Below are 27,522 nucleotides of genomic sequence, written 5' to 3'. Positions count from 1 at the left end.
AAGCGCCAGTTTCTTCTCTGAATGTTAAAGCTACTCTCCATGCAGTTTTCTGAGATGCTATTTTTGAGTCTTTTTTTTTTTAAGCGAAGGTGAACTACTTATACTGTGAATGAGTCACACACTCTCTCCTCAACGGCTGAGTTTCTAAAAATAAGGCGCAAGGCCAATAGCCATGCAAGTCTAAGTACACATGTCCAGTCGATTAAAACTGCGAATGGTTCTTCAAAAGCTGCCGAAGTGACAGGTCTTCCTCCTCTTTGGATACTTCTACTACACACTGTCGACTACTCTTTGCGTTGTTGTTCATAGGAATGGTATAGTTTGATATTGTGGATGACTCATTCTCACGTTCACGTTGGGGTAAGGGTGAAGCCATGAGGTGGCGCACCTTCACGTTCGATTGTTGCACAACAATTTCATGTTTTTGCTACGTACAGTATCACGTGATGACAGGCTTGACTCACCGAAAGGAGCCATGGTCTAAGCTGACAATGTACGCCTCACCATCATCTTAACCCCAACCATGGTTTTTGAATTGAAGATATGCCATGGGAGGGGAACCATTTGATGCAAATGAAATGTTTCTGAAATGTATATGACAGTTGTCAATCTGAAGGCTAACTTCTGCGTCAACATCGGAGGCAAAAGTCCACTTGACAATCGTCAAAATGTTCCGTCTAGTTAGTGGAATTGTGTTGCTCTGGGTCGGGATCCCCTTTTTTTCACGTTATTCATTGTTGTGATATTTGTTATTGTTGCTTATGAGAATATTCTTGCAGGGTTTCCGCCAGGATTTTTTGAAAATAAATAAAGCACGGAAGGGAACACAGCCATTAAAGAAGCGATAGAGACACAAGGAAGCAGAGGAGAACGTTTTGCCATGTACTGAATTGGTGAGAATAAAAAGGCTAGTTTTTTACTCATGAGAAGTAAATCTCTCTCCAATCTTCAGCCGCCCTCACGCGGTCCATCTCTCGACATTGTCTGGCCATAATGGCGGACTTGAGTTCCATAGCAAACTTCACTCATTATGGGGCGTCTTGCGGAATTTTCCCTTGTAAAAAAACCCCACCAAAATCCTGAAGGTTTTGGGTGATAGAAACTACCGTCATGCATATAGACATACTGTCCACCTGGTGTAATGGGTCGCTTTACACGTAACATCCGATTTACGACCTGCTCGACTTACGTCCACCCGCACTTACCACCACAGCCAGCAGATGTTTTTTGTCTGTCTGTCTGTCTGTCCGTCTACAATCTATCTATCTATCTATCTAGCTGTCTATCTGTCTGTCTGTCTGTCTGTCTGTCTGTCTGTCTGTCTACAATCCACCCATCTGTCTGTCTGTCTGTCTGTCCGTCTACAATCCACCCATCTATCTGTCTGTCTGTCTGTCTGTCTGTCTGTCTATCTATCTGTCTATCTGTCTGTCTGTCTGTCTGTCTGTCTGTCTGTCTGTCTGTCTGTCTACAATCCACCCATCTGTCTGTCTGTCTGTCTGTCTGTCTACAATCCACCCATCTGTCTGTCTGTCTACAATCCACCCATCTGTCTGTCTGTTCGTCTACAATCCACCCATCTATCTATCTATCTGTCTGTGTGTCTGTCTGTGTGTCTGTCTATGTATCTATCTATCTATCTATCTATCTATCTGTCTATCTGTCTGTCTGTCTGTCTGTCTGTCTGTCTGTCTATGTATCTATCTATCTATCTATCATCTATCTATCTATCTAACTGTCTGTCTGTCTGTCTGTCTGTCTGTCTGTCTACAATCCACCCATCTATCTGTCTGTCTGTCTGTCTATCTATTACAAGTAGTATATTCATCAAATGAATTTATTTAAGTGGGTCCATTCATTTACAAGTCTAAATGTGAAACTTAAACTCCATGTATATGTTGGATTAATAAGAGAGAGAGTAAAATGGACAAATAGAAAAAGCTGGCCCGAGAACCACCGGTTGGGAAACACTTTCTGTTTCTAGCGGTCAACAAAAAAAAGGGGGGCGAGTTGGTCGTGTGTTTTATATGCAGCCCAAGTGACATCACATTGCTGCAGTGCTGCACTGTCCATGAAAGGTGTCAGTCGCTTCCTGTGATGGCAGGATTTGTGCGTCCAGCGGTCACTTCTCCGCTCCAGACGACGATGGCGTGACGGCAGCTCGCACTCTCCTCTCTCCAGTTCCGCAGGTGGACGCGTGTGCGAGGAGGAGCGGAGGCGCATTCTCCTCTCCGGGACTGGAACACACACACCGACCGCGTCGCTTTGTGGCACAATCTCGCCGGATTTTATCAGGAAAAGAAAAAACAAAAACGACTTGGCCGCATGGGTGGGAAGACTTTTTTTCTCCTTATTTTTTCTTTTTTTTAAATAAGGAAGGCTGACATTTGCGCAACAATCCAACCTGCGACTGTACTGCGGTTCACAACAAACGTGGGATTTTATTGGGATCTAAACCCGGGATATTTCCACCGACGTATCCCGGGCACTTTCCAGGACGACGACTGCTTTTTTTTCTCCCAGATCAGTCGGATCTCACTGGGATTTAAGGTGGGGTTTTCATCCCGACGCAGGTAAACTGAAGGACCCCGCTCTCACACTTGCTATCCTCCCTCCTCACCCTCCTCTTTTTTGGATGTTTTCCATTCGATTTGCACCTGAATCCATTTGGAATAATTGAACTCAGCCGCGTCTCAGAGGCTCGTCGTGCGTTCTGGCCAGAAGGAACCATGAGCCGCGTCTCCTCTATCCGTCCCACTTCTGGTAAGACTTCGGAGAGAAACGTGTTTTTTTCCCAATGACGCATGGATTGATGGGCCTGTGAGTTGCCTCTTATACATCTGATCTGGTCAGATCCACAACAGTCTGCCTCGCTTGCATCACCATGCACAGCCATTTGCTCCACTTTAAAGGCTGTCATTCACTGGCGCCTGCTTGATATGTGTGTGTGCGCGTCTGGGTGCTTGAGATATATCCAGTCCTCCCACAGAAACAATCCGAGTTCTGTGCTGGACTGGATCAGCGCGTACACCCCCCCCACCCCCTTGGTTAAAAAAAAAAAAAGCGCCCTGTCACAGGCTGACGCTCTGCAATGGAGATGTACGCGGTGGATTTGCCCACCGAAAGCATGTTTGGAGAACACCGGGTGTGTCTGCATCGAACAAGGACTTAACTCAGTGGAGGGGGAGAAAAAAAATCCATTAAGTTGAGCTGATTTTAATAGTCGATTAGTCATCAATAATTGATCCCGCATCATCCCCTCGCTCCAGCTCTGTGTAGAGCCCCAGTGGAGATTCTGCCCTTCTGTTCTGCGCCATTTAATGTATAAAAACGAAACAAAAAATAGGAAACTACTCTTCTTTTCAAAAGAGAAAAACCTCTTAACCAATACACTAAAGTAGCATAGTGGATTAACTATAAATAGGTGGTTTAATGGAGCAGTCAACCTAAAAGTAAAAAACAAATAAAATGGTTTATTTAAAGAATAAGGCGCGATTTGGAGCAGCTGAAAATCCCAGACACTGTCACAATCTTGGGAACCTAGTGTTCGGCTGGAAAACACTGTTATAGTCATGAAACCTTTTTAGAATTTTACCGTAAATATTCAGGGAATTGGAAGACGCTTTTTCCTTAATTTATTGGGTTGAATATAAATCCTCTCAGTCGGGGTGGAAAGCTTCATGAGGACGCTCTACTCTGAGTTTCTGTTGGTTGCTTGATCTTCAAGTTAAAGTTCCTCCCTGCCGTGGAGCGCTAGATGTTTCGATGTGTTGGTTGATTGCTAGCACTGCTGTCCTGATGTCCGTGTCCGGCCACCCCAAAACTTGGGGCTGTGAGACCCACAGACCTTCAATCCGCAGCAGCGCCTGCCTTCCAGAGACTTTCACACTTGATTTATTGGAGTCACTTGTCCATACAAGATATGATGAAGAAGTCTATCTACACTGGGACAGACATTCTTCTATACTACCAAGCACCAATGGGGTTTTGTTTTTGTCCTTATTGTTCCTCAATGTTCGCAGAAACATCAACAAATATTTAGGAAACGTCGATGAAGAGACAAGGAATAGATAATGATATTTTGGTGGTGTTTGGAGTCACCATCTTGATCCTGTGGCACGAGGTTTCTCTTGAGGTTTCTACCAGGTCGTGCGAGCAAACTCTGGAATCCTACTGTCCCCTGCTGTCTCTGCTGAATCATCTAACTGTTGACATCCAAAGTGCAATTGAACATGGAGAGAAGAGTGTTTATATCATGGGTCTCCCTGTCAAGTATGAGAGGCTAGTTTTAGCAGAAAGCTAAAACCGACTCGGTAACATGAGTGACACTTCTTCTTAGCACATAAACTCATTCCTGTTCACTCGTTCACCCCAAGATTTTTGTTCTCAGTGTCTGAGGGGGCGGGGATAAATGTCGACGTAAGGCAGATTGGGGATTGGTGCATCTTTCATGGTCCATCTTAAAGGTCTACCTTAAAAGGCGGAGCATAGGGGGTTGCAATGCTGTGATAACTCTTACTCACGCTTTGAAAAAACCCTTTAGTTTTGAACCAACAGATGGTGTAAAAGCTCTTGCAAGCCACCTAAAATAATTCGGCGGGCCAGATTTGGCCCTCGAGCCTTGTGTTTGACACCTTATATGAGCTTTGTATCATGGTAGCTGCCGTCAACAGAAGCAGTGTGTAAAGCGTGGGCTGTATTTAGCCCAAGCCAGATGAATAGTGAAAACCAGCGTGTCGTAACTTCACTTCGACCTTACAGACACAGTGACGGGGCAGCATATGTTCGCACCCAGCCCAGCTGGAACAGAGCATCTCTCGATCTTTGACACTGTTTATTTACTGTTTTTCAACCGCGTCATACTGCAGCTGCTCAATCAGCCGAGACCCTCACCTTCAACTCAGCATATGCGGGAAGTTTGTTACGCTCCGGCCTTTTCTAATTTTGGCTGGCGTGTCTGCAGAGGTCAGTGTCTGGTCTCTGGATATATCGCACAGAGGACATCGGCCACAGCAGATACCAGCACGCCGTTGTTGAGGAGGGGGTGGATTGTAAATCTCCAAGATTGAGGTGGGGTTATGTGTCAGTGTGCTTTCATTGGACTAGTGAGTGAGACATCCCGAGCTTCGGCTGAGTAATATCCCCCAGGATCGACGCAGGTACCGTCCAGCTGTGCTGCAAAAACACTCCCTGCTGCACTGCCTGGGTGTATATATATATATATATATATATATATATATATATATATATATATGTGTGTGTGTGTTTACGTCCAGTGCTGGAGCCAGCTCCTCACAGCTGTCTCACGGAGTCACACATTATAGACGGATGTCGACGATGGCGCTCTGTATACTGACTGAGGTCCCTGGTGGCTGAGAGGCGAGCAGACGCTCATGGCTATAGGAAGAGACGTTTCCTTCAGGTGACACCTTCTTTGGCGAATGGCTTCAATTCTGGACACTTTTTTTAATGTGAAGTTGGTTGAGACTAAAAGCCTGAAAACTATATAATTTATTTATTCATTTTTCTGTTGTTTTATTTAATTTTTTTCACATTGATTTTTGGTATTTTGCTTAAAATTTTCGTACTGCTTATTTGCATATTTGGGGTTTTACAACAAGGTACTGTATTTTCGCGCACCATATTATAAGGCACAGTCTTATTTAGGTATTTAACCCATACGTAAGGCGCACCAGATTATAAGGTATCGGTACGATAGCTTAAACTTTCATTTCTTCTGCGAGCGTCATTGTCCTCAGTCAAAGGGAGACGGTAGAGACGCTTCTCGCAGCTGTCCTCGGATCAACAATCCACTGCTCCTACTGGGGGCGTGGCTATAGTGTTTTCTTACCCGCCCACACTTCACCATTTCACGTTCTCATGCTGCCCTCTCACCCGTCCACATTTCCACTATGTAACCAGCGTGTCGGCTGGAACCACTCTGTCAGTCAAGCGGAGCACTCATAAGGCGCAACGCATGATAAGGCGCACTGTCCGTTTTGGCGAAGATTTAAGACTTTTAAGTGCGCCTTATAGTCGTGAAAATACGGTAATTCAGATTTTATTTGCTGGTGTGTTTCAGATCATTTTTCAACATGTTTTTTTTGGCATTTTTATTCATTTGTTTTTGCAAATTTTTATTTACTTGATTTTTTTTGTTGATGTAATTTTAATTTCCGAATTTCCAAAACAGTTTATATGGATGAATACTTTTACATATAGATTAAAAAAATGTATTAACTGAGGAATTGAGATTATTTTTTTTTTTAATGGAAATTTGAAGATTGGATTTTAGTTGATTATAATTTAGTATATATATTTTTTTCAAATAGTTTTGCGAGGTGTTTTCGTTACTATCTATTACTTGAGATTTTTGAGTGTATATATTTTAAGGCCTCTTTTAATGTATCATATACTAAGTTTAGCCTGTGATATTAACAATTTATTGCATGAATGCGCTTGTTCATTATTTAAATTTAAATTCTTTATTTTTGTCTATTCATATCCACATTTAATGTATTCCTTAACTTAACATGGTATTTGGAACAGATCCAATGTTAGTTAGTTTGTGCTACGGTTTGCTCTTTATCAATTACAAGACAGTTTCGTCATTCTCCGACAGACATATTCATCCAGAATCCTATTTTCCGTCGGAGTAAACAAAAAGTGCAATTGTTGAGAAGCGAGCAGACCCCTGCGCTGAATTCACAAACAACCAAATCCGACTTTTAGCTCTTCAAATAAGCAATTTTTGAGGCTTGACTTGCTGAAATATTGAGCAAGTGTTCTTCCTTGTTTACACGTATTTGGGCTTTAGTTTGTTGGTCTTCCATTTAACAACATTCTGAATCGATTTAACCGTGGGCCCCTCGTTGCCGGAGCAGTGGGACGCGGGACAGCCTAGCCAATTATAACCTCTGATTTGACGGTTTCCAGTCTTGTTTCCTCAGCTTTATTTTGAGCCCGACACTGATCACTAGCTTTATCGCAAATCCGTACTCAAATTCAAGCAACCAATTAGTCTTTTTAAGAGGTTTACTACGCACGGATGATGCTACTCTTCTGTTTTTAAAGGATGGAATATTCACATTCAGGGTTTCTTTGGAATTCCATCATGCGCTCAACTGAAGAGCCTTTAAAGGAGTCCGAAAGACAATAAGGTTCATGAGCAGTGGGCTTTGTGAGCCTTGATCATTTGTCTTAGCGCATTAAGACGCTCTTGTTTTTACCAGCTCCTGGTGTTGCAGAGTGCTCACGAGCGCGTCGCCGTCTTGTCAATGTGTCGCAGGATGTTCCAGCAGAAGCACGGAGCACTTACTGTCAGATGTTTGCCTAATGAAATCAGGCAGGATGGTCATTATCATTATCATGCATTATTGCCAACACGTCCACATTTAGCCAGCGAAGGAGGGCAGAGCTCGCTCGCACCGCAGCAGGTAGCGGGCAAAAACAATGTGACGCACGCAGACGTTCCGGCTTTCCAGGTTTTTGTGCAGGAGCCACGGGGTGAGATTAATGGGGTCTTTGTCGCGCTTGTGTTGGAACCGGCTGCCGGTTGTGTGTGGCTTCTGTGTGTTTGCGACCAGTGCTCTTATCAGTCACTGTAGGAACAAGGAAGTAGAAGCGAGCTGACGCTATCGATCTGTTTTCGGTGAGTGAAAATGATTTGATATGAAAATTTATGAAGCACTTTTTGTTGTGTGCCACTGGAATATTACAAAAAAAACAAAAAAAAACAAGCCGTGGAGAGTGAGTTTTGGTTGCCGGGAGGCATTTCTAAAATACATTAAAGTCTCATGATAGTTCCAGCTCGGATTCTAATACCAGGCAGCTTTAAGTGCCGTAATGAAGCTCCATGCCGTGGCTTTGGTTGAAAGCATCTAAAAATGGATCACAGATGAGACTCACAATCTCCCTCCTGAATGATGAGCCGAAATAAAGAGCTGATGTCTTGATGCTGACAGAGGAGCCACCGAACACAAGGCTGCAGCCACTGATGTCCTACATTATTTCCGACTTGCCATTGTGTCATTGTTGGGAATTAATTCGCATTTGTAAGGCTCATTGCGAGTCGTCATTTTAATAAACGAATCGATCTAAACATGACGATGACGGTGGTTTTAAGTTCTTTAAGACAGATTTCCAATCGATATTGCATCGCATGATATATATAAACTTGTATTCTCACACAAATTTGCATTGCTTGACTTAAATCTATCATATTTTTAAAAAACAAAAATGATGGCTGGTTGATGCGAAACTTGCTTCGGTCACTTTGACTCTCAGTTAATTGTATTATTATTGCAGATGATGGTTTTCTTCATGGTGGTGTTTATAGTTATAGTACAGTGCACTATTCCAAACTGAGGGCATCAAACATATTATACTGTATAACCCTATAATTCATTTTATTGTTACTCTAGCTTTAAAGGTGACTCTCTGGAAGGAGGCCCACAGATCCATTGTCTGTCTGAGAAAGTTGGTCGAGGTGGTGAAGAAGAGAGTGCAGGCTGGGTGGAGCCAGTGGAGACTGACGGTGGGTGGCAGCCTGAGGGAAAGTTTGCCGACTTTATATCATTGAGAGCTGCTGTGATGTATGTTTGACCGAGGAAGTAGGGTTATAGTTGTCGGAGGTGTAGACAGAAGAAGAAATCTGGAGCGAAGCGGTAAAGAAGCTTTTCCGTAAAAAGTTCTGGTGCGACTCAACATGGTTCATCGGTTTTCCTTGTGAACAAGTCCAATACCAAAGTGTGCGGAGTCAAGAAAACAGTCTGCGGCTTTCTATCTTCGAGAAAATTGTGGGGCGCCGTTTCAAGATTTCCAAAATGGCGGTTCTCCGTGCTAACTTTGATCAGTCATGTTACTGCGGCTCATCCGATGGTCATGATGTCGTAGAACATTTCAGCCTGCTCTGAAGAACCCGTCAGAGGTAAGGACTAAAAACTCTGGAAAGTCTGACTCATGGAACAGTGAGACCTGATGCGAACTGTAGAAAGAGGTCCAGTGAATAGCTATTGTGTTCGAACGTAATGCAAACAAGGGCTTTCTTTGAAATAATGACTTCTCTTTATGCCTTCAGAACGTGTCCCCGTGGATTTTTTTCGGCTGGATAGATGGCATATTTTGCATGCTGACACCGTGACAGGCTGAAAAGATGTGCGTGTTGCTAATGCCGAGCAATTTTGACGCGCAGAAATGAAGCAGAAAGGCAAAATAAGTACCAATTAACGCGTTACTTTGCGACAGAATGAGATAGATGTTGCTCCCTGAGGCAAGTCAAGTTATTTACTTCTCAAGAAGCTGAAGAAAAGTTGAAGAAGCGCTGTAATTACAAACTAGCCGAAAGATCAAACGAGTCGCCACCAATGGAGTGATGCAATTAAGTCCGAGTTTCTATTTTTTTAATTTTTTTTTTTCCCCTCGGTATTCTGTCAGTAACTACGCCATGGAAGAAGTGCGGAAAGCTGGGAATGAACACAGGTGAAGAGGCCTCCAGAGACGTAGCACACTTTCGACTTTTAAACTTTGCTGCATCATGAATTTCAACCGGGGGTAGAAGGTACGAGACCGAAATAGAATGCAAAGAGGCGGCTGCTGTACATAAGTGAAAAGCTCTATTGATCTGCTGGTGATTGTTTTTACTCGTACAGACGTGTCTGGTTAAATCGCTCGTCTCTGGAAGGGAGCATGTTTGGATGATGTATTGACCGCAGTAATACGCCTCTTTACGTGTGAGAAGAAGCTGAAAGACTCGCGGTTCATTTTCTACTTGTGTTACGGTGACCTTACACTTCATGCAGGGGTTTTAGAGCAGGCAGTTTGCTCGATGTTGTAAAGCCATAATACCATTTGTGCCGGAGCTGTTGTGCCCAGCTGTGATTTTAATCATGAGGTGTCTTTTTTTTTTTTTTGTTTGTTGCTGCTGCATATTCACCACAACCCTGCGATCTGGTAGAACCAACACTACTAATTAAATTCAATTATCGCGTATTTTTAATGTGCCACTTTGCTTCATTAGCAAACAGAAGATGAGTTTGCATTATTGTAGCGGCTTCCTCTGTCACTGTTCCGTGGCGGTGTGATGCGTTCTTCCTCATTAGTCGCTCTTGGTCCTGTGTTTTCCGCCTCGCCTCTCGCTGCCTCGCTTTTCTTTTTGTGACCGAAGTGATGAAGCCCCGTCGCCCTGAGCAGCTGGTCTGCAGCAAGTCTGAGAGAAACTTCTCAGACTAAAAATGGATCAGAACATTGAGACGGTAAATAATTGACTTGTTTTTATTCTCCCTGAGTTAAAAATATGCCGCCATTATTTTGCAACGTTTTTCGTAGTATAAACGCGGCGACTGTTTTTCTCACAACCTGGCAAGGCAAGTGTATTACTTTTCTACTGCTACTTCTCTTACTAAGGCTCCTGTCCTGCTGGGACTGCTGACATAACTACTTAGTGAATACCATTACAGTGGCACCTCGGTTCTTGACCACAATCTGTTCCAGACGGCCGTTCGAGAAGCGATTTGTTCGAAATCTCAATCGATTTTTCCCATGACAATGAATGGAAAAAGAAACAATGCGTTCCAAGCCTTAAAATAGTCTTTTGTAGGAGTGAATGTAGAGTGTCTGCTGCAGGTGGCTGTTCCTCTATGTGTGTGGCCGCTGCATGTGGGAGGGGTTGCCGAGTGAGTGAGGTCTCTCCAGAAGTGAAGAGGTGCCCGGTGCGTGTCCAGCTCTGAATGTGCGCTTCTGTGCAGTTTGGCTGTGACAAAGTCATAAACCAAGTCACGCTCTGTCCCAGACTCGCCTCATCCCTGTCCCAGCTCCAGCCCACAACAGGACATCAAACCCTGGAGTGAGTGCTCCAGCACCTCCCCTGTGACACTCTACCACGGTCCAGTGAGGAGACAGGAAAGGTTTTACACCTCAATATGAAGAAAAAACAGTCAGTAAATGGAGCTAACGGGACACGTCTGCATACAGAGGCTGCGTTATACACAATAACAAAGCGCGTCGTGGGTCAGCTGATCGGTCCACGCACGTTATGTTTTTTTTCAGATTTTTTTGGGGGCGTTCGAGTTCTGGATTTTCGTTCGAAATCAGAAGCAAAAAAATCCCGAAATTTTTCTATCGAACTCCGATTTGTTCCAAGTCCAGGACGTCCGAAAACCGAGGTACCACTGTACTTTGGCCACAGGTACGACTACTATTGATACCTCCCACTACTGTGAATACAAATACTGCAACTTGAACTACTGCTATCTTTCTACACTGTTGCAACACCACCCCTACTACCTCTGCAGCCTCGACAACCAGCTCCAATACTACTCCTCCTGTCACTCGTCACTCTTCTGCAACTTCTGATACTGCCGTCACTCATCATAAATGCATCTACTGTATGTATTTCCACTACTGCTTATCCTTCTGCTCATACTATTTCTACGCCTGCTACCGCAAATAATGCTGCTACTGTCAAACCAATACATCTACTTGGGTCACTATTGCCACCTCTGCTACTGTTGCTACTGGTTCTAACTGCTTTGGCACACAGCACTACCGCAACTTCAAATACTGCTGTTTAATACGGCTTCTACTAACTTACGGCTGCTATTCATACTACTTATCTTGATGATTTATCATCTGATTTTTCTACAGTACCTATGCAACTGCTACTACATCGACAGCAATTGCAACTTCTGGCATTGCCACTTTCCCTACTGCAATGTTTAGCTTAAAGTAAAGCGACTGCTATTATGACTGCTACTACTATTACTGTTGACTTCACGACTTTCACTGCTTTTACTACTGTCACTTTTATTTTTAATGTACTGTTAGCACCGTTGATCGTATTTATTTGGGGGTGCAACTCATGACTGCTTTGATATTCCATTAGTCACCGAACGCTAAGTCGACAGTTGCGTGTACGGGTTGTGGATCACGCCAACGTGTCTCAATGTAGTGTTGCAAATAATAATTTGATAAAGCTAAAAAAAAATTGTTGGAAACAATTATTACACATTTTGAGACATGATATTTGAGTGTTATTTGCCCAAATGTTGTATGAACGGTTTGTGTCCTTTGATGTGTCTTATCACTAATGGTCCCATACTTTCGATGTTTTGGGTGACGATGGTTGCGTACTGTAGCCTCAGCTTACTGCGAGTGTTCACAGCATCTCAGCTAGTCGACTCACAAACCTGTTGAGGAGTAATGATACGTCCATTAAACCTCAATATGTCGGCAAATATGCTGTAAGTAGGTGTACTCACTTTTGTTACAGTTGATGCTACGAATAAAGCTACTCCTACTTGCACTTCTGAAGATAGCACTACTACCAGTAACTGCTGAAAGAAAAATAGACGGTTACTGTGTTAAGTACATTTCTTCAGAAAACATTTAAGAGTAAAATACGTCTACCACACTTTACTATCGCTGGCTGAAACCACAACAAGCAGCAAGATGTGTTGCGTTTCTAGGATGCCGGCGTGGTGCAGGAAAGTACAGCCTGTGCTTTACCACTGTTGTTGCCGCGGTGACTGACATAAATAGGCTGAAAAGGACCCAAGAATAGCTAAGAGCAAACCAGAGAAAATAATATGGAATATTGAATTATGTCCGTTTTGAGTGTCCCTCTTCAAGCCGCTTGATAGATTTGGGTCTGTGGAACGGTGAGAGGAGCGCCGCAGGGCTTTCGTTTTGACAAGAATCGAGCTGAAGTTTATATGTTGCTGCCCGTAATATACATGAAATCTCCTCCTATGAAACTCACGTTCCATCAAAAATCCGTTGATGCTATACCCAGTGAAGTGGCTCCGGAGTCTGGACGGAGGTGACCAGCAAGATTTATTTTTTAAAAGTCAGTACTTAAAGATGACAAACCACGCAGCAACAGCAAAGAAAACTTTGTAAAATTATCGATTGCTGCCTCTGAAAGCTGCAAACTAGATGGAGGCGGGGGAAAAAAAGACCTGCCATTTATTGTCCAGATTAGTGAAGGTGCTCCTGTTGGGAGCCCGCTGACCACGTCTGAGCCGATGCTGTTTGTTCCAGGCAATGACTGATGAAACAGGTGAGCACAAGGAGCAGCCGAGCGTGAAAACTGACCTGCCCGCTGCCGCATGATGAGTGCTCAGTGGAACAGGGAGGGAAGCAGAATCCAGAATGAGCAGAGGAGAAACCTCACTCTTCTATTTCTTCTCAAGATGAATGAGTGACGCCGATTCACATTAAGGAATGTAGGTCGCTTATGAAGTTAATTCCATCAGGATGAATATTGAACTCAAGCACCTGTCGCAAAGCAAGCGCGATATTCTTCCTCCGCAAGCGCAAACCTCCAGCCCTGATCGAGATATTCAATTTTCCAAAATGTCTCACTGGCTGCACAGCGTTTAAACCGAAATAGAAAGTCATATTTTATCCCCCTGAGCCAGTCGGCCATCTCTCTGTTTACTCTTCTAAGAAAATGAGTGTTATGCAGTCGCCCTGCTGCTGTCACAGCCTCAATCTGTCGCTCCTGACACCGTGTCACGCCTTTTATTGGATTTGGGTGTTTAGATAGTGATGTGGTATGTAAAACAAGCAGGCCTGCGTGCCAATGTGTGGATAATAGTAATCTCCCCGCGGTGTTATGACTCCGAAATCCCTCTGGAGTCATCAGAAAGGCATTCCCATTTTGATACATTTCTGATGTTTTCTTAAGGGGCTTTCATGGCGCCTTGATTTTGGAGAGATTTGCTTTCTAAATAAAATGTGATCCAATGTGTGTTATATAAGGACGGTACTGTATATACGCCTCTCTGGAACCTCTACACACTTCTTTTACTGTTTTTTAGTGACAATGTAAAGCACTCAAAGAGCAAAGACCTCTGCCAAGCTCTTTTAAACCAGCAAATCTAACCCAGCTGTGAGCAAAACACCGCAGTCTGTGTTCTATCAGTTTTATTTGGGGGTTAAATTGTGACAGCATGAGGGGGTGTCTGTGCGCCACGAGATTTTGGGAGCATCGTGTGGGCTAAGGTGGTGAAAAGTATGAAGTAGCCAACAGGGGGAGCTGTTTTTGTCAAGGCGTCTGCTTTAGTGACATATTGCCGCAGGAAATATTTTGGATTTTTATGCAATAAATGTGATTCAAGTTGCCTTGGATTATGTGGCTCGTAGGTCAAAGTCAGCCGTGCAACTTCGTGCAGCCCGAATAAATCATGATCCATATGGTTTCACTGGAAGTTGGTGGCTTCTGATCACTGTCTCAATGTTCAACTGGCTGTCTGCCGCAAAACAGTGATGATAAAAAAAGAAAAAAAAACTGTCATTACACTATGCCCAAAAAGAGTGGTAATTTACGCAGTAACTGAGCCAGTGTCTTCTGTGCGGGAGTATTTTTCAGAGTACAAGTCAGTGAAAAATGCATCATGAAGATGAAAAAATATTTTAAGTATCATTTTTAGGGGAAATTTAACCAAACCATCTGACTGAGAAACGATCTCGCGCGATACATAAACATTGCTTATCTGCAGCCACTCTAACCCGGTCCATCCCTTCAGGTGTCCGGTGGCTCATGGAAACATGGAGCAGCGTTAATGTTCCTGCTTTACTTCATGGTCATGTCGGCCAGTGTGACATAACATAAAGAACATGTCAAAGTATTCTTTAATGTACAGTATGTACTGTAAGTCGCACCTGTATATAAGTCGCAGGACCAGTGAAAAAAACTGACTTACAGTATAGTCCGCAAAATACAGGACATTAAATAAGACCGTTTCAGCTCATAAACAGAAAGACTTACAGTAAAATGCAGAGTTTGGGTCGAGTTTGACACCTGATTCCCTTCCAGGGTTTGTGTACAAATGTTGTCGGACTAAGGACTTTGTACGCCAGCAAACTCAGAACATAAAATTGGTAATGATATCCACTAACAGAAGATGGATTGCTCTTTCAAGCTGAGGTTTATATGAGTTGTTGTGATGGAGCCAAGTACATTTACTGTTGATGTAGAAGAAAGTTTGGAGTAAAAAAATACCTGTTAAATGACTGTGCAAATGGGGTCTTAAGAAGAGAACAGAAGCTATGGCTAGTAAAACACTGTTGGTCTACACCACAATAAAAATGGTCATCAATGTTTCACTGTTTCAATTCAGCATTGCCCTCTCTCCATCCTTCACCGTGGACACGCAATGAGTGCGGCCTGGCCGCTGACCAAGGGAGCGAGTGTTGCTTGTTGAATTGGCAACGCTTCACAGGGACATTGTGATTTAAATGATTTCAAAACGGCACCAAAAACTCCTCTGAACTGGGTTCATCCCAAAGGGGGGCCGACGGTTCACTGATGCTGGGATCTGAGTGACTTCCTGAGGAGGCGAGGTGGTGGAGCGGGTTGCGTTTCAGAACCCTGAATATATATGTTGTCGAGCAACAAAGGGCCTCCATCTGGCCTCTGTGCATGAAATCTGTTCACATGTGTGAAGTAACATGAGAGCTGCAACGCCATCTTCTTCTCTTCTCTGAGAAATATTTGAGCTATTTTAAGTAAAGTGATCCGCATAATTGGTCTGTGGTTTTGTCCTGCTTCACAAAAAAGACTTCAACGTGCAATGACTTTATAAGTTCCTCTAAAAAGTTAGCTGTTAAATTGACAGGTTGACCTTGAATCGATTCGACCCACGGATCAGTCCAAATCATTTTTAGCAACACTTCTCCAGGCGCTCTGCTCAAACTTAAATAATTCTATTCAACGTTTCTCGACGGCTGCCTGCGAGTCAGGGCCGCGGGTCACACTGGAATTTTAGGGCTAAACCCGTGATGCTTTGGCTGAAGGTGACATTGATTTAGATCACGCTTGCAGTGGCTGTATCTGGACACAAGGATCAATAATCCCAGCCAGAACAGCATTTCCCTTCTGCCTCTCAAGCCAATTACGAAGGCCTCATGCTCTCATACAGTTTCAAAATGCACACAAACACCATCTTCCCCACAGCCCAAATAAATAATGCATCAGCGCAGTGTATTATTGTCCGGCGCTACTACCACGGGTCTTACTAGTCCAATTAAGACCTTCTACTGGATGGCAAAGACCATTGGAAAAATGGTGGAACATTTAATGCACTCTTAATTCCTGACTGGACCATTAGGACGAAGATAATGCCCCCATGAATTAGAGCGTTATTGAACAAACCGCAGCGACGGCAGATGGTTCTGTCCTTAACTATCGATCTTTTTGTCAGAAAGTCCTGCGTTGTCTCCGCAGACTGCAGCCGCCTTATTGGAGCTGTCCAACTGTGTTGCCTATTAAAGAGAGGAAGACAGCAGGAGCATTAAGTGTTGCGGGGAACAGTCCTCACCTTCACGTCGGCGCCTTTCTAGTCGTGCACCGGAGTTCAAGACAAAAGTCTCAGCAGCTGCTTGGTTTATTTTTAGAGCGCCGTCTTCTCTGTAACTTGACAGCTGATAGGAGTGTGACAGCTTCGCCTGCTTCCTGTGTAGCCGAGGATGTTTGATCGAGAGCATCACGGATGAGTCCATGACAGCGTGCCACAAGTTGTATGTTGGTTTGGAAGTCAATCACCCGTATCATTACGACCAAGCAATTAAAGCTGCGTCGTGTCCCCCGCGTTCTTCATCTCAAGTGTTTGTGTTTGCTGACTCGCTGAACGCTGCTTCTGGGTGAAGGGTCAGAAAAGCTGTGAATAGAATGAGAGTTGAAAAACCAAAATGGAGGTAGAAAACCTGGCATCCATTCTCGGGTTACTTGGACTGTCTGACCCATGTCTCGGGTTTGCTTTTTATGTGATCACTCAGTCAGAAGGTCTGCACGACCAGCTCCATCGCCGTGGTGATGCTTCATCGTGCGATTCAACCTTTGCTTCCCATCGACTGACTTCACACAGGAGCTATCCATGGTACTCAAGATAAACGCGGAACCCAGTGTAGACACAGAAAGACGTTGAAGCCCTGTGTTTCTGATATGTGGTTATTGATAATAACATTACATGTTTACAAGGCTTAAAGTCCATAGTGTTGTGACTGAATATTTTCTTATTACAGTTGCATAGTTAAATAAACATCTAATATTAAATGCGAAAAAAAAAAATTCCGCCGAAAAAATGCATGCTAATTCGCAACCATGTCTGTTGAAATAAATTGCTATTTTATTTTATTTTTTTTATTTGTTTCTTTCAAATCATTTAGTCCTATGATCTGCTAGAACAAAAGCGTATACAATTTGCCCTTTGTTTGGTTGCAGTTGCTGAGCATGGGCACCGTGAGACTATGGAAAACAGTGTTAGCTCATTTGGACATAAGATATCTGTTAACTATTACTTAACTTAACTGTGTGTGTCTGTTCTGAAGTGAAAGTTTTGCAAGAACGGTACGGTGATGTGTGTGTATGTATATATATTGTATGACAGTAATGTGATGCTGCCGTTTTCGTTATATAAAACATACAATATTACCCATTTCAACTGCTCTGTTTATTTATTTTATTAATATTTATTGATTCATTTTATGATGAAAGGCAGATGCGACATACGTAAACTTGAAAACACAAAGTGTGTCAAGTTTGTCACTTGTGACAAACGAATGTTGCCCAGAAGTTATTCTTATTTTTCCTTGAACAACGTACTGAAAGCCTCCTGACTTGACGCGTCCTGACAGCTCCGACTGTCATTGCAAACATGAGGAGGTGCTGTAATTACTGACAGATTTCAGGAAAAATATGAACATTAACTCAATCCATGAAACATGATGACGTGTTTAATATTATATTTTTCATCGAAGTCTTGTGGTGCATTGCGACTTTCTGCTTTCTTTCCCGAGAAGGTCAATAGTAAAGTAAAAACTGTCTCTGAGAGTCAGACACCTCTCACTTCTCACAGTTTTTAGATGTTTATGGATCACACTCTCACTTGCCCTCAGTGGCTTTTCCAGCGTTTCCCCCCAAAGTTAGTGTTAGCATTAACGCTAACAGCATTAGCTCAGGAACAAAGGTGAGGTGTGGTCAAAAAGGAAGGCAGTTCTGAGTTAGACCTCTCTATTCTCCAAATTTTACCCCCTACTTTAGTCCTAAATTGATTATAGAGGAGTCAGGCACCTTTTAAAAAGTGCCATCACTGAATTAACCCACCAACACAGAATATTTACTGCTGTAAATAAGTTTGGTTATGTTCAGTTGGCTGATTGTTTAAGTAGAAACTTTAAAGGTCAGAACTTGTTTTTGAAACTCTTTTGGAAGATCTAGTTTATGGCGAAAGTATGTTGTATGAAATTGTATTTCAACTATTAGCAAACATACATATATATATATATATATATGGACAAGAAAACATTTAGAGGAAACATGATCTAAGCGTCAAAATATTTTTCTTTGGCCAAAGGAACCAGTTTATGGAATGGTGTGACTTGAATGTTGTAAATTCCTCATGTATAATTGCAGTTCTTCGCCTTCTTCTTTTAAACGGATTCAATATCCAAAAACTCATCTCTGTTTGTCATTAATAAAAAGCCTTTAAAGTGTGCGGAGATTCATCTGCATTTCTAATTCCGAGTTTGATGAAGTTTCTACAGGGGTTTCATTTCTCAGTAAAAAGGATTCAAGTGTTCATTTCACGTCCCCAGTTAATAAGTCCCATTGTATTATCGGATGTGGAGCTCAGGTCCTCTGGTGAAACTTATTTGATGAATCATGGTATGAAGTTGTGAAAAGAGAATTGCTCCTGACGGTGTGGCGCTGCACTCTGTGTTTGCGTCTCAATTCTGACGCTTTTATGCTTCTGAGTTACCGAGCGGCTGGGAGGAGATGGAAGGCAGCCTCGGAGATCTTTGCTGAAATCTAGCCGGGATGCTTATTGATCTGCTATATTTATCCATATAAACTGGCTAATTGTGTTTGTGCTGGCTTCTCTCAGCCTTTTTCTTTAACTAAGCAGAACGGCATGTTAATCGGCACATTAGAGAAACATGAGCGGAAGATTCCTGCTGAGGCAGACCTTGAACCCCGGCTCTGGAAAATCTATACCTCAGATCAACATCTACCCGCCGCGTCCTTCCTGGCTTCTGAATCATCCTGCACTTGTTATTTTCACCAGCTTTAAAATGCGCTTTGCTTCAGTTTTGAATTCAGTCACCTTTGTTCTTTTTACTGGCTTGTTTCTTGAGATTGATTTTTTTTTTTTTTTTCGTTCTCTTTTTTTCGACCCTGGACTCTGCCCAGCCGACTCCCATATGCCCGCTGCCAGACTGGCTGTTTAGCAGCCTTATGAATCCAGCACAGCATGAAATTTTCATGTTTTAAAGCCAGTGAGTCTCAATCCATGCCGGGTCTGGCTGAGATTAGCATTAGCTGATTTGCATATCCATGGAGTCCTCTTGTGTTGCACCAGCACTTCACAAGTCTTCTCCTGTCCCAGTTTGAAATCCATCAATGCATTGTGAAACTAACACAATAAATTGTTAAAACATTCCCCCAAATATTTGTCGGAATGAAAAACTTTGTTACAAATATATATGAAAATGCTTTTCCTCTCATCTTCATCGCATGAGAAATAGAATTAATAACACATTAAAAACAGTCCCATTTTCTATCCCGAATGTATTCATCGTTCATTCATCCATGCATTGCATACTGCTGGAACCTGGTGTGCCGCGGTGCCAGGGGGCTACACATGACAGGAGAGGCCACCCTGGATAGGGAAGGTCACCTACAGACACACACTCACTGCAGTTTAATGTACAAGTCGCTGCATGGAATCTGTAAATGAAAGATGAAGTCAATATGGTGAAAGTCTGTCTACATTATTATTAGGCACCCATTTAATTTATTTATTCTTATTCTTATTTCTAATTCTTTTTGCTGTTGTTAAAGCACAGTTTAAATTCAGATTCAAATGCTTGTCACTGTGCCGCTATTAAATTTGTTTGCAATTCTTAATATTCGAATTGGTAAAAATCAAATGCATGCTACATTTATCATACAGTGGAACCTCGGTTCTTGATCACAGTCCGTTCCCGACGGCCGTTCAAGAAGCGATTTGTTGGAAATCCGAATCGATTTTTCCCATTACAATGAATGGAAAAAGAGATAATGGGTCCCAAGCCTTAAAATAGTCTTTTGTAGGAGTGAATGTAGAGTGTCTGCTGCAGGTGGCTGTTCCTCTATGTGTGTGGCCGCTGCATGTGGGAGGGGTTGCCGAGTGAGTGACGTCTCTCCAGAAGTGAAGAGGTGCCCGGTGCGTGTCCAGCTCTGAATGTGCGCTTCTGTGCAGTTTGGCTGTGACAAAGTCATAAACCAAGTCACGCTCTGTCCCAGACTCGCCTCATCCCTGTCCCAGCTCCAGCCCACAACAGGACATCAAACCCTGGAGTGAGCGCTCCAGCACCTCCCCTGTGACACTCTACCACGGTCCAGTGTGGAGACAGGAAAGGTTTTACACCTCAATATGAAGAAAAAACAGTCAGTAAATGTAGCTAAGGGGACACGTCTGCATACAGAGGCTGCGTTATACACAATAACAGAGCGCGTCGTGGGTCAGCTGATCGGTCCGCGCACGTTATGTTTTTTTCCGGCTTTTTTCAGGGACGTTCGAGTTCTGGATTTTCCTTTGAAAACCGAAGCAAAAAAATCTCAAAATTTTTGTTTGAACTCCGATTTGTTCAATTTTCGGGACGTTCGAAAACCGAGGTACTGCTGCATTTTGAAACTGTTCAAGAGTTTTATCTGTTTAGCCAAAAATGTATATCGAAAATTGCACTGAACAATTGTAGCTGAATCTGAGAAAACGTATAAAGTTGATTATTAAAAACTGAAATCAATTAAATGATATTAATAAGAATAATTCTACTTTTAAAAGAACAGAACATTTTTTGTCCGTTTGAATAGTTATCGAACAGTTGACGCTGCTTCATCACGTCTCGTGTGGCTCGGAGATGTGTTGCAACAAGCGAATGACTTCGGTTGGTGATGTGTGATGGGTGAATGTATGAGACGCTTTGAGTGCTTTTGGGGCAGGTCAGTCTAAGATACCGACTTTGAACTGTATGAAACAATCTTACACATCTTCATGAGTCCTGCTGACCATCTCGAGTCACCATTTTGTTCTGCAGCTTCTTCTTCAGGCATTTTCCATCTGAGGTTTCCAGAGGAAGTCAGCCTCCTCCGCCTCCACCTTTCAAACACCCCATCTAGTCACATCTTCTCTCCACATGTCCTCATTTACCACAAACCTCATGGGGTTTTCTTCCTCCTCTCCATCTGCCAAGCATCTCCATCCGAATCAGTCTTTGTCCGTCAACTCCTCGCTTCCTCGCGTATTGATTGTCATGAATAGCAATGAATAAATAAAATCATAAGTTGTTGTAAACGTTTCTCCTCGTACTGTGGATTGTGTGCATGAATAGAAAGGGATAGACATAGTTGTGTATGTCGACTTGTTGTTGCAACCCAAGTTCAAACCATCCAAGTCATTTGTCTTCAAACATTTCGGTCCCTCTCTGCCCGTCTGGTCTCAGTCCAACAGCTTGGCAATGACTCACCAGCACAACTCATACTTCAATAACGGAAAAAGAAAACTCCTCTGGACAGATGTGTTGTTTTGAGGTCCATTTGTAGTTACTTCTGAAACCATCATTCTGCCCAACTCTGCAGTACATCTGACATCTTTGGGCCCTGGTGAGAAACAGTGGCCCAAACTGAGCATTAGCTGCTCATTGTTTGTGCTGCTACACCGACTGCGAATTTGCCCATCCGCCGGTCTCCTCCTCTGCACCCGGCACACACCACTGTATGGATTTATCGGCTAATCTTTACATACACGCAGCGTCTGCTTTTACTGGTGATGAGGCAGGTCAAGGAGAAAACCCACATAAAAGCTGCAACGTCACTTTTATACGGTTGAAAATTGTGTTGGACACAACAGCGGGCTGCTCTTTAATTTCTCTCCTGACAGTGTTCGCCAGGCTGGCGGGGACCTTGGTCTGCTACTGTCTAAAAATAACAGTGAAAATGTTAGCTGTGCAATAAGAATATCCTTTGCTTTGTTTCCCTTTCAAGTGAAGTGATTTATGTCTGCCGAAGACTGCCAAGAATTAATGCTGAAGATAGCCAAAGATTGTGATGCTTCTAAGGCAACCATTTGCCAGAGGAGTTCAAATGTTAAAACAGCGCCGTCGCTGTCTGGTTAGCGCCCCTTGTTCTGTTCACATGTGATGTATTAGTTAAGCTCATTGATATCCGACAGGAAAACTTCTAATTTCACGTCCTGCAGGCAGCGATCGGGGGTCAATGTTATTGATAAAAGGGGGATGTAATCAGATCTGGTATCAGTAAATGCCCCCCATATTGGCGATTCGATAGAGTCGTGATTTACTTGTCAATATGGATTCACAGCTTGCAGGCGTCGTGCCATTAGTCTTTACCAGCACGATCATGTTCAAGTTTTATGCTTGCTTTAAATGAAAGCTCTATTTCTGAGGGATGTATAAGTCACATTTAGGATGTTTTTAATAGAACCGCACATCTTCTAGGCAACCTCCTCCCGCTAAATGGGAATTGAATGGCTCTTTATTGTCATTAAATTACAAGGGAATCTGAAGAAAGCTCTGGCTCCCACTCGCACTCACTCATGCACACATGCTATACAAGTACAGTACACTTGGTTTCCATTTGTGTCCCACACAATAACAGAGTACCTATGTGGGGGCGGTGGGGGCGGTGGGATCGGCGGCGGAGAGAGTATGATTGAAAGGCTGAGTGTTGTGTAATTCTGCAGGCCTTACTATAACAGGTTGATCTGGAGATGTCGACCATAGGGGGGGATGTTTTCCCCTGTCTGCTCCCTGGAGAGCGGCTCTGAAGAATCTTCTTCTCAGGCAAGGATGGAGTTGGACACTTACTGAGCAGTGATAGAAGGTCTCCTGTGTTTTTCTTTTTTTTTTTTCTTCAGTCGTCTGATATAGTCTTTCCTGGACATTCCTCTCTGTAGTGGTGGTGTTGAGTCCGCTTCCTTTGCATGGTTTAACGTGTAAGTCTGACTTTGGAAAGCGAGTTCTGTCCAGTGGCCCTCTTCCTGAACCGAGTCCAAATGTTCCAATCCATGTTTCTTATTAGGGTCGATGTGACAGATGGTGTTCGTGACCTTTCTTTGAGACGTACCGTATTTGGGCATTGAATGTCACTTGTGAATTAGCCTGACTGGTTTAAGGTACTGTCGGGGGTTAGCTTGGGCACATATGATGAAAACCGTGGTCATCCAAGAGGCTAATAGTCGAGCCATGCTACCAAGAGAAGGCAGGTGGTGTAGCATTCTGTATGGATACAACAAAAAAGAGGTTTGTGGGAGACATACTGTCGTCATGTAATGATAAGGTTTCTTCTCCTAAGGTGTCACATGTTCATGGTTGTCAACTGGACCTTTTTGTCCAATGTTGAGGATCAAGTTAGCCCTCCCGCCGCACTAACCCTAACGTTCAAAAGGGAGGGTCGGGAGAATTGTTCATAATATCGGCATGATCACATAAGACACAATTTATGCCTTGTGAGTAAGGATGTCCCGATACCACTTTTTTGCGGACCAAGTGCAGTGGTTCTCGACCACAATCCGTTCCAGACGGCCATTCAAGAAGCTATTTGTTCGAAATCTGAATTTTTCCCATTACAATGAATGGAAAAAGATATAATGCGTTCCAAGCCTTAAAATAGTCTTTTGTAGGAGTGAATGTAGAGTGTCTGCTGCAGGTGGCTGTTCCTCTATGTGTGTGGCCGCTGCATGTGGGAGGGGTTGCCGAGTGAGTGAGGTCTCTCCAGAAGTGAAGAGGTGCCCGGTGCGTGTCCAGCTCTGAATGTGCGCTTCTGTGCAGTTTGGCTGTGACAAAGTCATAAACCAAGTCACGCTCTGTCCCAGACTCGCCTCATCCCTGTCCCAGCTCCAGCCCACAACAGGACATCAAACCCTGGAGTGAGCGCTCCAGCACCTCCCCTGTGACACTCTACCATGGTCCAGTGTGGAGACAGGGAAGGTTTTACACCTCAATATGAAGAAAAAACTGTCAGTAAATGTAGCTAACGGGACACGTCTGCATACCGAGGCTGCGTTATACACAATAACAAAGCGCTTCGTGGGTCAGCTGACCGGTCCACGCACGTTATTTTTTGACCGGCTATTTTCAGGGGCATTCGAGTTCTGGATTTTCATTCGAAATCAGAAGCAAAAAAATCTCGACATTTTTGTTCGAACTCCAATTTGTTCGAAGTCCGGGACGTTCGAAAACCAAAGTACCACTTTAGTGACATTTGAGTACTTGCCGATCTTGAGTACTGATAGGAGTATTTAGAATACCTTAACAATTAAAATACCTCAACATCTCAAGTCTAACCTGGGCTCTTGTGCACTGACCAGCAAAGTCCATTATTTTCCACGACTAATAGGCACTGGTCGTCCAGAGCAGAGTACCGTGTGAGAGCTTCAGTTGTCTTTCCTGCCCGTGGGTTTTCTTTTGCCGTCTTTTCTCTCCTCTCCAGCATTTGCTCCAGAGTTGGTTTGCTCCGGAGTTGGTTGTTTTTGTGGCGCCGGTGCTAGTGTATAAAAAGTCCTTGTACTGTTCTTAGGTTGTTTGATCAAATTGCTCGTGTTCATTGAGCGAGATTTCGCCGCTCCTCTTGACACTTTAACAGCAAGATTGTAGTTTGCACTTTACTTTGGCCTTGTCATCTTCGCAAATTTTATAGTATGGCCACACTGCCGACATGTTTTTTTTTCTATCCTCCAGTCCTAACATACACCACTTGCTAAAGCTCTTGCAACCACTGTCCACTCTTCCATCTCCTTTTTTGTATACAGTAGAAGGTTTTGACTGCTGTCATGAGCGAGTATTAGACATGTACGAGTACAGCAAAATAGTGTCGGAGCATCCGTACTTGTGTCAATAACCTGTCTTTAATGAGCTAGATTGTCCTGTGAAGTGCTTCTCTTACCTTCAGAATATGCCAGAATATTTGATTCCAATGAAATGCCTGATGCTTCAACATGCAACAACATACTTTTGCTTTGAATAACTCCATTTAGCAGCCAGACGGATTAAGAAAAATGGTCTTTGCATCATTAACTCTGAATATTGATCAAGACGTTCAATCGCATGGGAACATGACCTTTTACTCTCTAACTCAAATAAAATTCCAAGTGGAATTGGGGCTTGGGCAGTGACTTGTGCATCCAGTGGACAGGACACGATATCACATTTGCTCTGCCTAAATGCCTTCTGACCATCGTGACTGGGGAAACGCACGGCATACGCGCCATCCAATATAGCATGAAGTGAAGTGTGACAGCATATTGTGTCCCACATTAACGGAAATGTGTTCGCAGGGGTGAGTGATGCTTGTCGGTTGAGCAACTGAGTAGTGTAAAATACCATCTGACCCCTGCGTTGTTGTCTCACTTCTGAATACTAAGCAACCACTCAAGTGTCTCTGGACCGAAGAAGAGAAATGTCAGAGTGTAAATGCTAATGCTTGCATCTTTTATAGCGGTACCTCTCGCGCACGAGTGCCGTCGATAGCAAAGGTAATAGTCGGCCCCATTACCTCGATCGGGAAATTGCTGATCTCCCGAGTCTAATTAACCTGAAGCACTGCAACTTTAAAGAGTTTCCTTTCTTTACTTTTCTAATCCCTGTGTTGGCAGTCGTTACGGCGGCTGCCTGGGACAGTCGGGAATTTAAATAATTTATTGATTATTCTCTTTGGGAAGAAAGCAGCACTTAGTCGGCGTGAGGCAAATCAGGGGTTTGTTTCTCGATCTTTCATTTGTCAGTTCGGGCCTTATCTATAAAATGGCGTGCAAGTTCTCACTGGAGCACAGACTTGGGACGCAGGCAAAATGAGGAATGGTCAAATACTTGCATTTGAGTACTCACCGAAACCAATACACAGTACTTACGCCGTTACACATGAAGTTACTTTGAGTATTTTTCCAGACATATCATCTGTTATGTGAACATTCCTCAGTATGTTTTCCCTGTATATGGGTCTCGGTCATAAGTTTCACTGCAGTACAAATGCAAAATGTATAAAATTGTCATAAACTGACATTCAAAAACTGCGTACTGCCGTGAAGTGGTATCGGTTTTGTGGTGTCGGTGGCCACTCTATGAGTACAAGTATGAGATTATAAGGGGTATGGGGCCGAAACTAGCATCGGTTCATTCCGAATAAAAACTGTAAACACAGTGCAACCCGTCACGAAACAATAGGGAAACAATTGAGGAAAACAAAGAGCAAAGTTTTGACATTTACTGAATTGGTGACGATAAAAAATGCCTGTTTTTAATCATCACTCATTTCAGATTCACTGGTAAACGTATGATTCATGGGTTAGCATGCAGATCACAGAGTCTCAAAGTGAGTTGACGTAATTCTCCCGATATAAGTCTGGTTTCAATGCTGTCTCTGCCCATAGACTGGGACCGTCATGCGTCTGATTCAACCTTTCTACCTCGTATTCAAGCATGAGGCGGAGGGTATTTATAGCCACTATTCCTCGCTCTATTCTCATGTGGGCAGGAGACTGAACTGGAGGCGGTTGGAGACATTGACTACCATGACATCTGACGATGTTAGGAGAAAAAAAAAGAAAAAAAAAAACACTTTCTAAAATCGGTGGAATAACATTGTGAGCCCCCAGTGCACCTCGCTGTCTTGATGGATTGAAGTATTCCGACCAAATACCTGTCAGAAAAATCAGTGGCTGTTAGAAGGTCAGCCATATCTCATGTTGACATGACGTGACGTGAAACAATGTGAAAGCTTTATGGTTCAATCCCAACATCTTGATTCTGCGGGGGGGGAAGAAGAGAACACAGGTAGTTGAATCATACATACAATTCAGTCAAAATATATTTTTCCAGCGATAGAACAGGAGAAGTTGATCACGGAGATGCAGCGGTTGCCGTAACATCGTCGTCTTTTCTTTTCAGTTCAGCCTCAAACTACTTCCCAGTTATTTACAGCCTCAGTGAAACGGAATGTTGTCCAAAAAACAGTCACAACACAGTCAAAATAACTGAATAGCCGATTCATCTGTCTTTGCGCGTGACAAAGCTATTCTCAATGGTTGACGCAAAAGCGGCCTGCTTGTCACGGATCCAGTTGATAGCATCCATTTGCTTTAATTTTTCAAAGGGTTTTAAGACTTCAAGCTGCTGTCTGTGTGATGCCAAAAGACCCTCTAATCTCATAAGTGTGCCTTTCACACACCAAGCCAAGAAGGCATTGTCTCCGCCCAATTGAATCCGCACAATGAGCAGGCATTCATCCGCTACGTGACAAGCACAAGATGCACGTGGAGGCAGACTACGTGGCATGTTTATCTCCATTTAGAATACGTTCATGGCCACTGCACATATGATCCAGACAGTCAGCACTCATCAAGACAACTATGAGTCTAAGGAGAAATGACAGCTGAGCAGAGCAAACTTCAGACAGAGAGACGCACCAACCGGTGATGTCTGGCTCGACGCAGTCAATAAGAGACTGCCAGACGTCGTGAAAAT

At 43.3% G+C, this 27,522-nt stretch overlaps 1 protein-coding gene across 4 annotated transcripts in view; it reads left to right on the top strand.

Moving 5' to 3' along the window:
• Positions 1–2,093: 2,093 nt before the first annotated feature.
• lrfn1 (leucine rich repeat and fibronectin type III domain containing 1) overlaps positions 2,094–27,522 on the top strand; it is a 200,294-nt gene continuing 174,865 nt past the window's right edge. For 3 of the 4 annotated variants that reach the window (XM_053872378.1, XM_053872375.1, XM_053872376.1), the window contains exon 1: positions 2,094–2,763. The gene's annotated coding sequence lies outside the window, so the exon portion shown is untranslated. The remainder of the gene's footprint in view (positions 2,764–27,522) is intronic. The other variant, XM_053872377.1, reaches the window with a different exon arrangement.

The sequence above is a fragment of the Synchiropus splendidus genome, chromosome 8, assembly GCF_027744825.2.
Source record: "Synchiropus splendidus isolate RoL2022-P1 chromosome 8, RoL_Sspl_1.0, whole genome shotgun sequence".
NCBI lineage: Eukaryota > Metazoa > Chordata > Actinopteri > Syngnathiformes > Callionymidae > Synchiropus > Synchiropus splendidus.
Note: the sequence above shows the minus strand (reverse complement) of the source record. Positions and strands in the feature narration are given on the sequence as shown.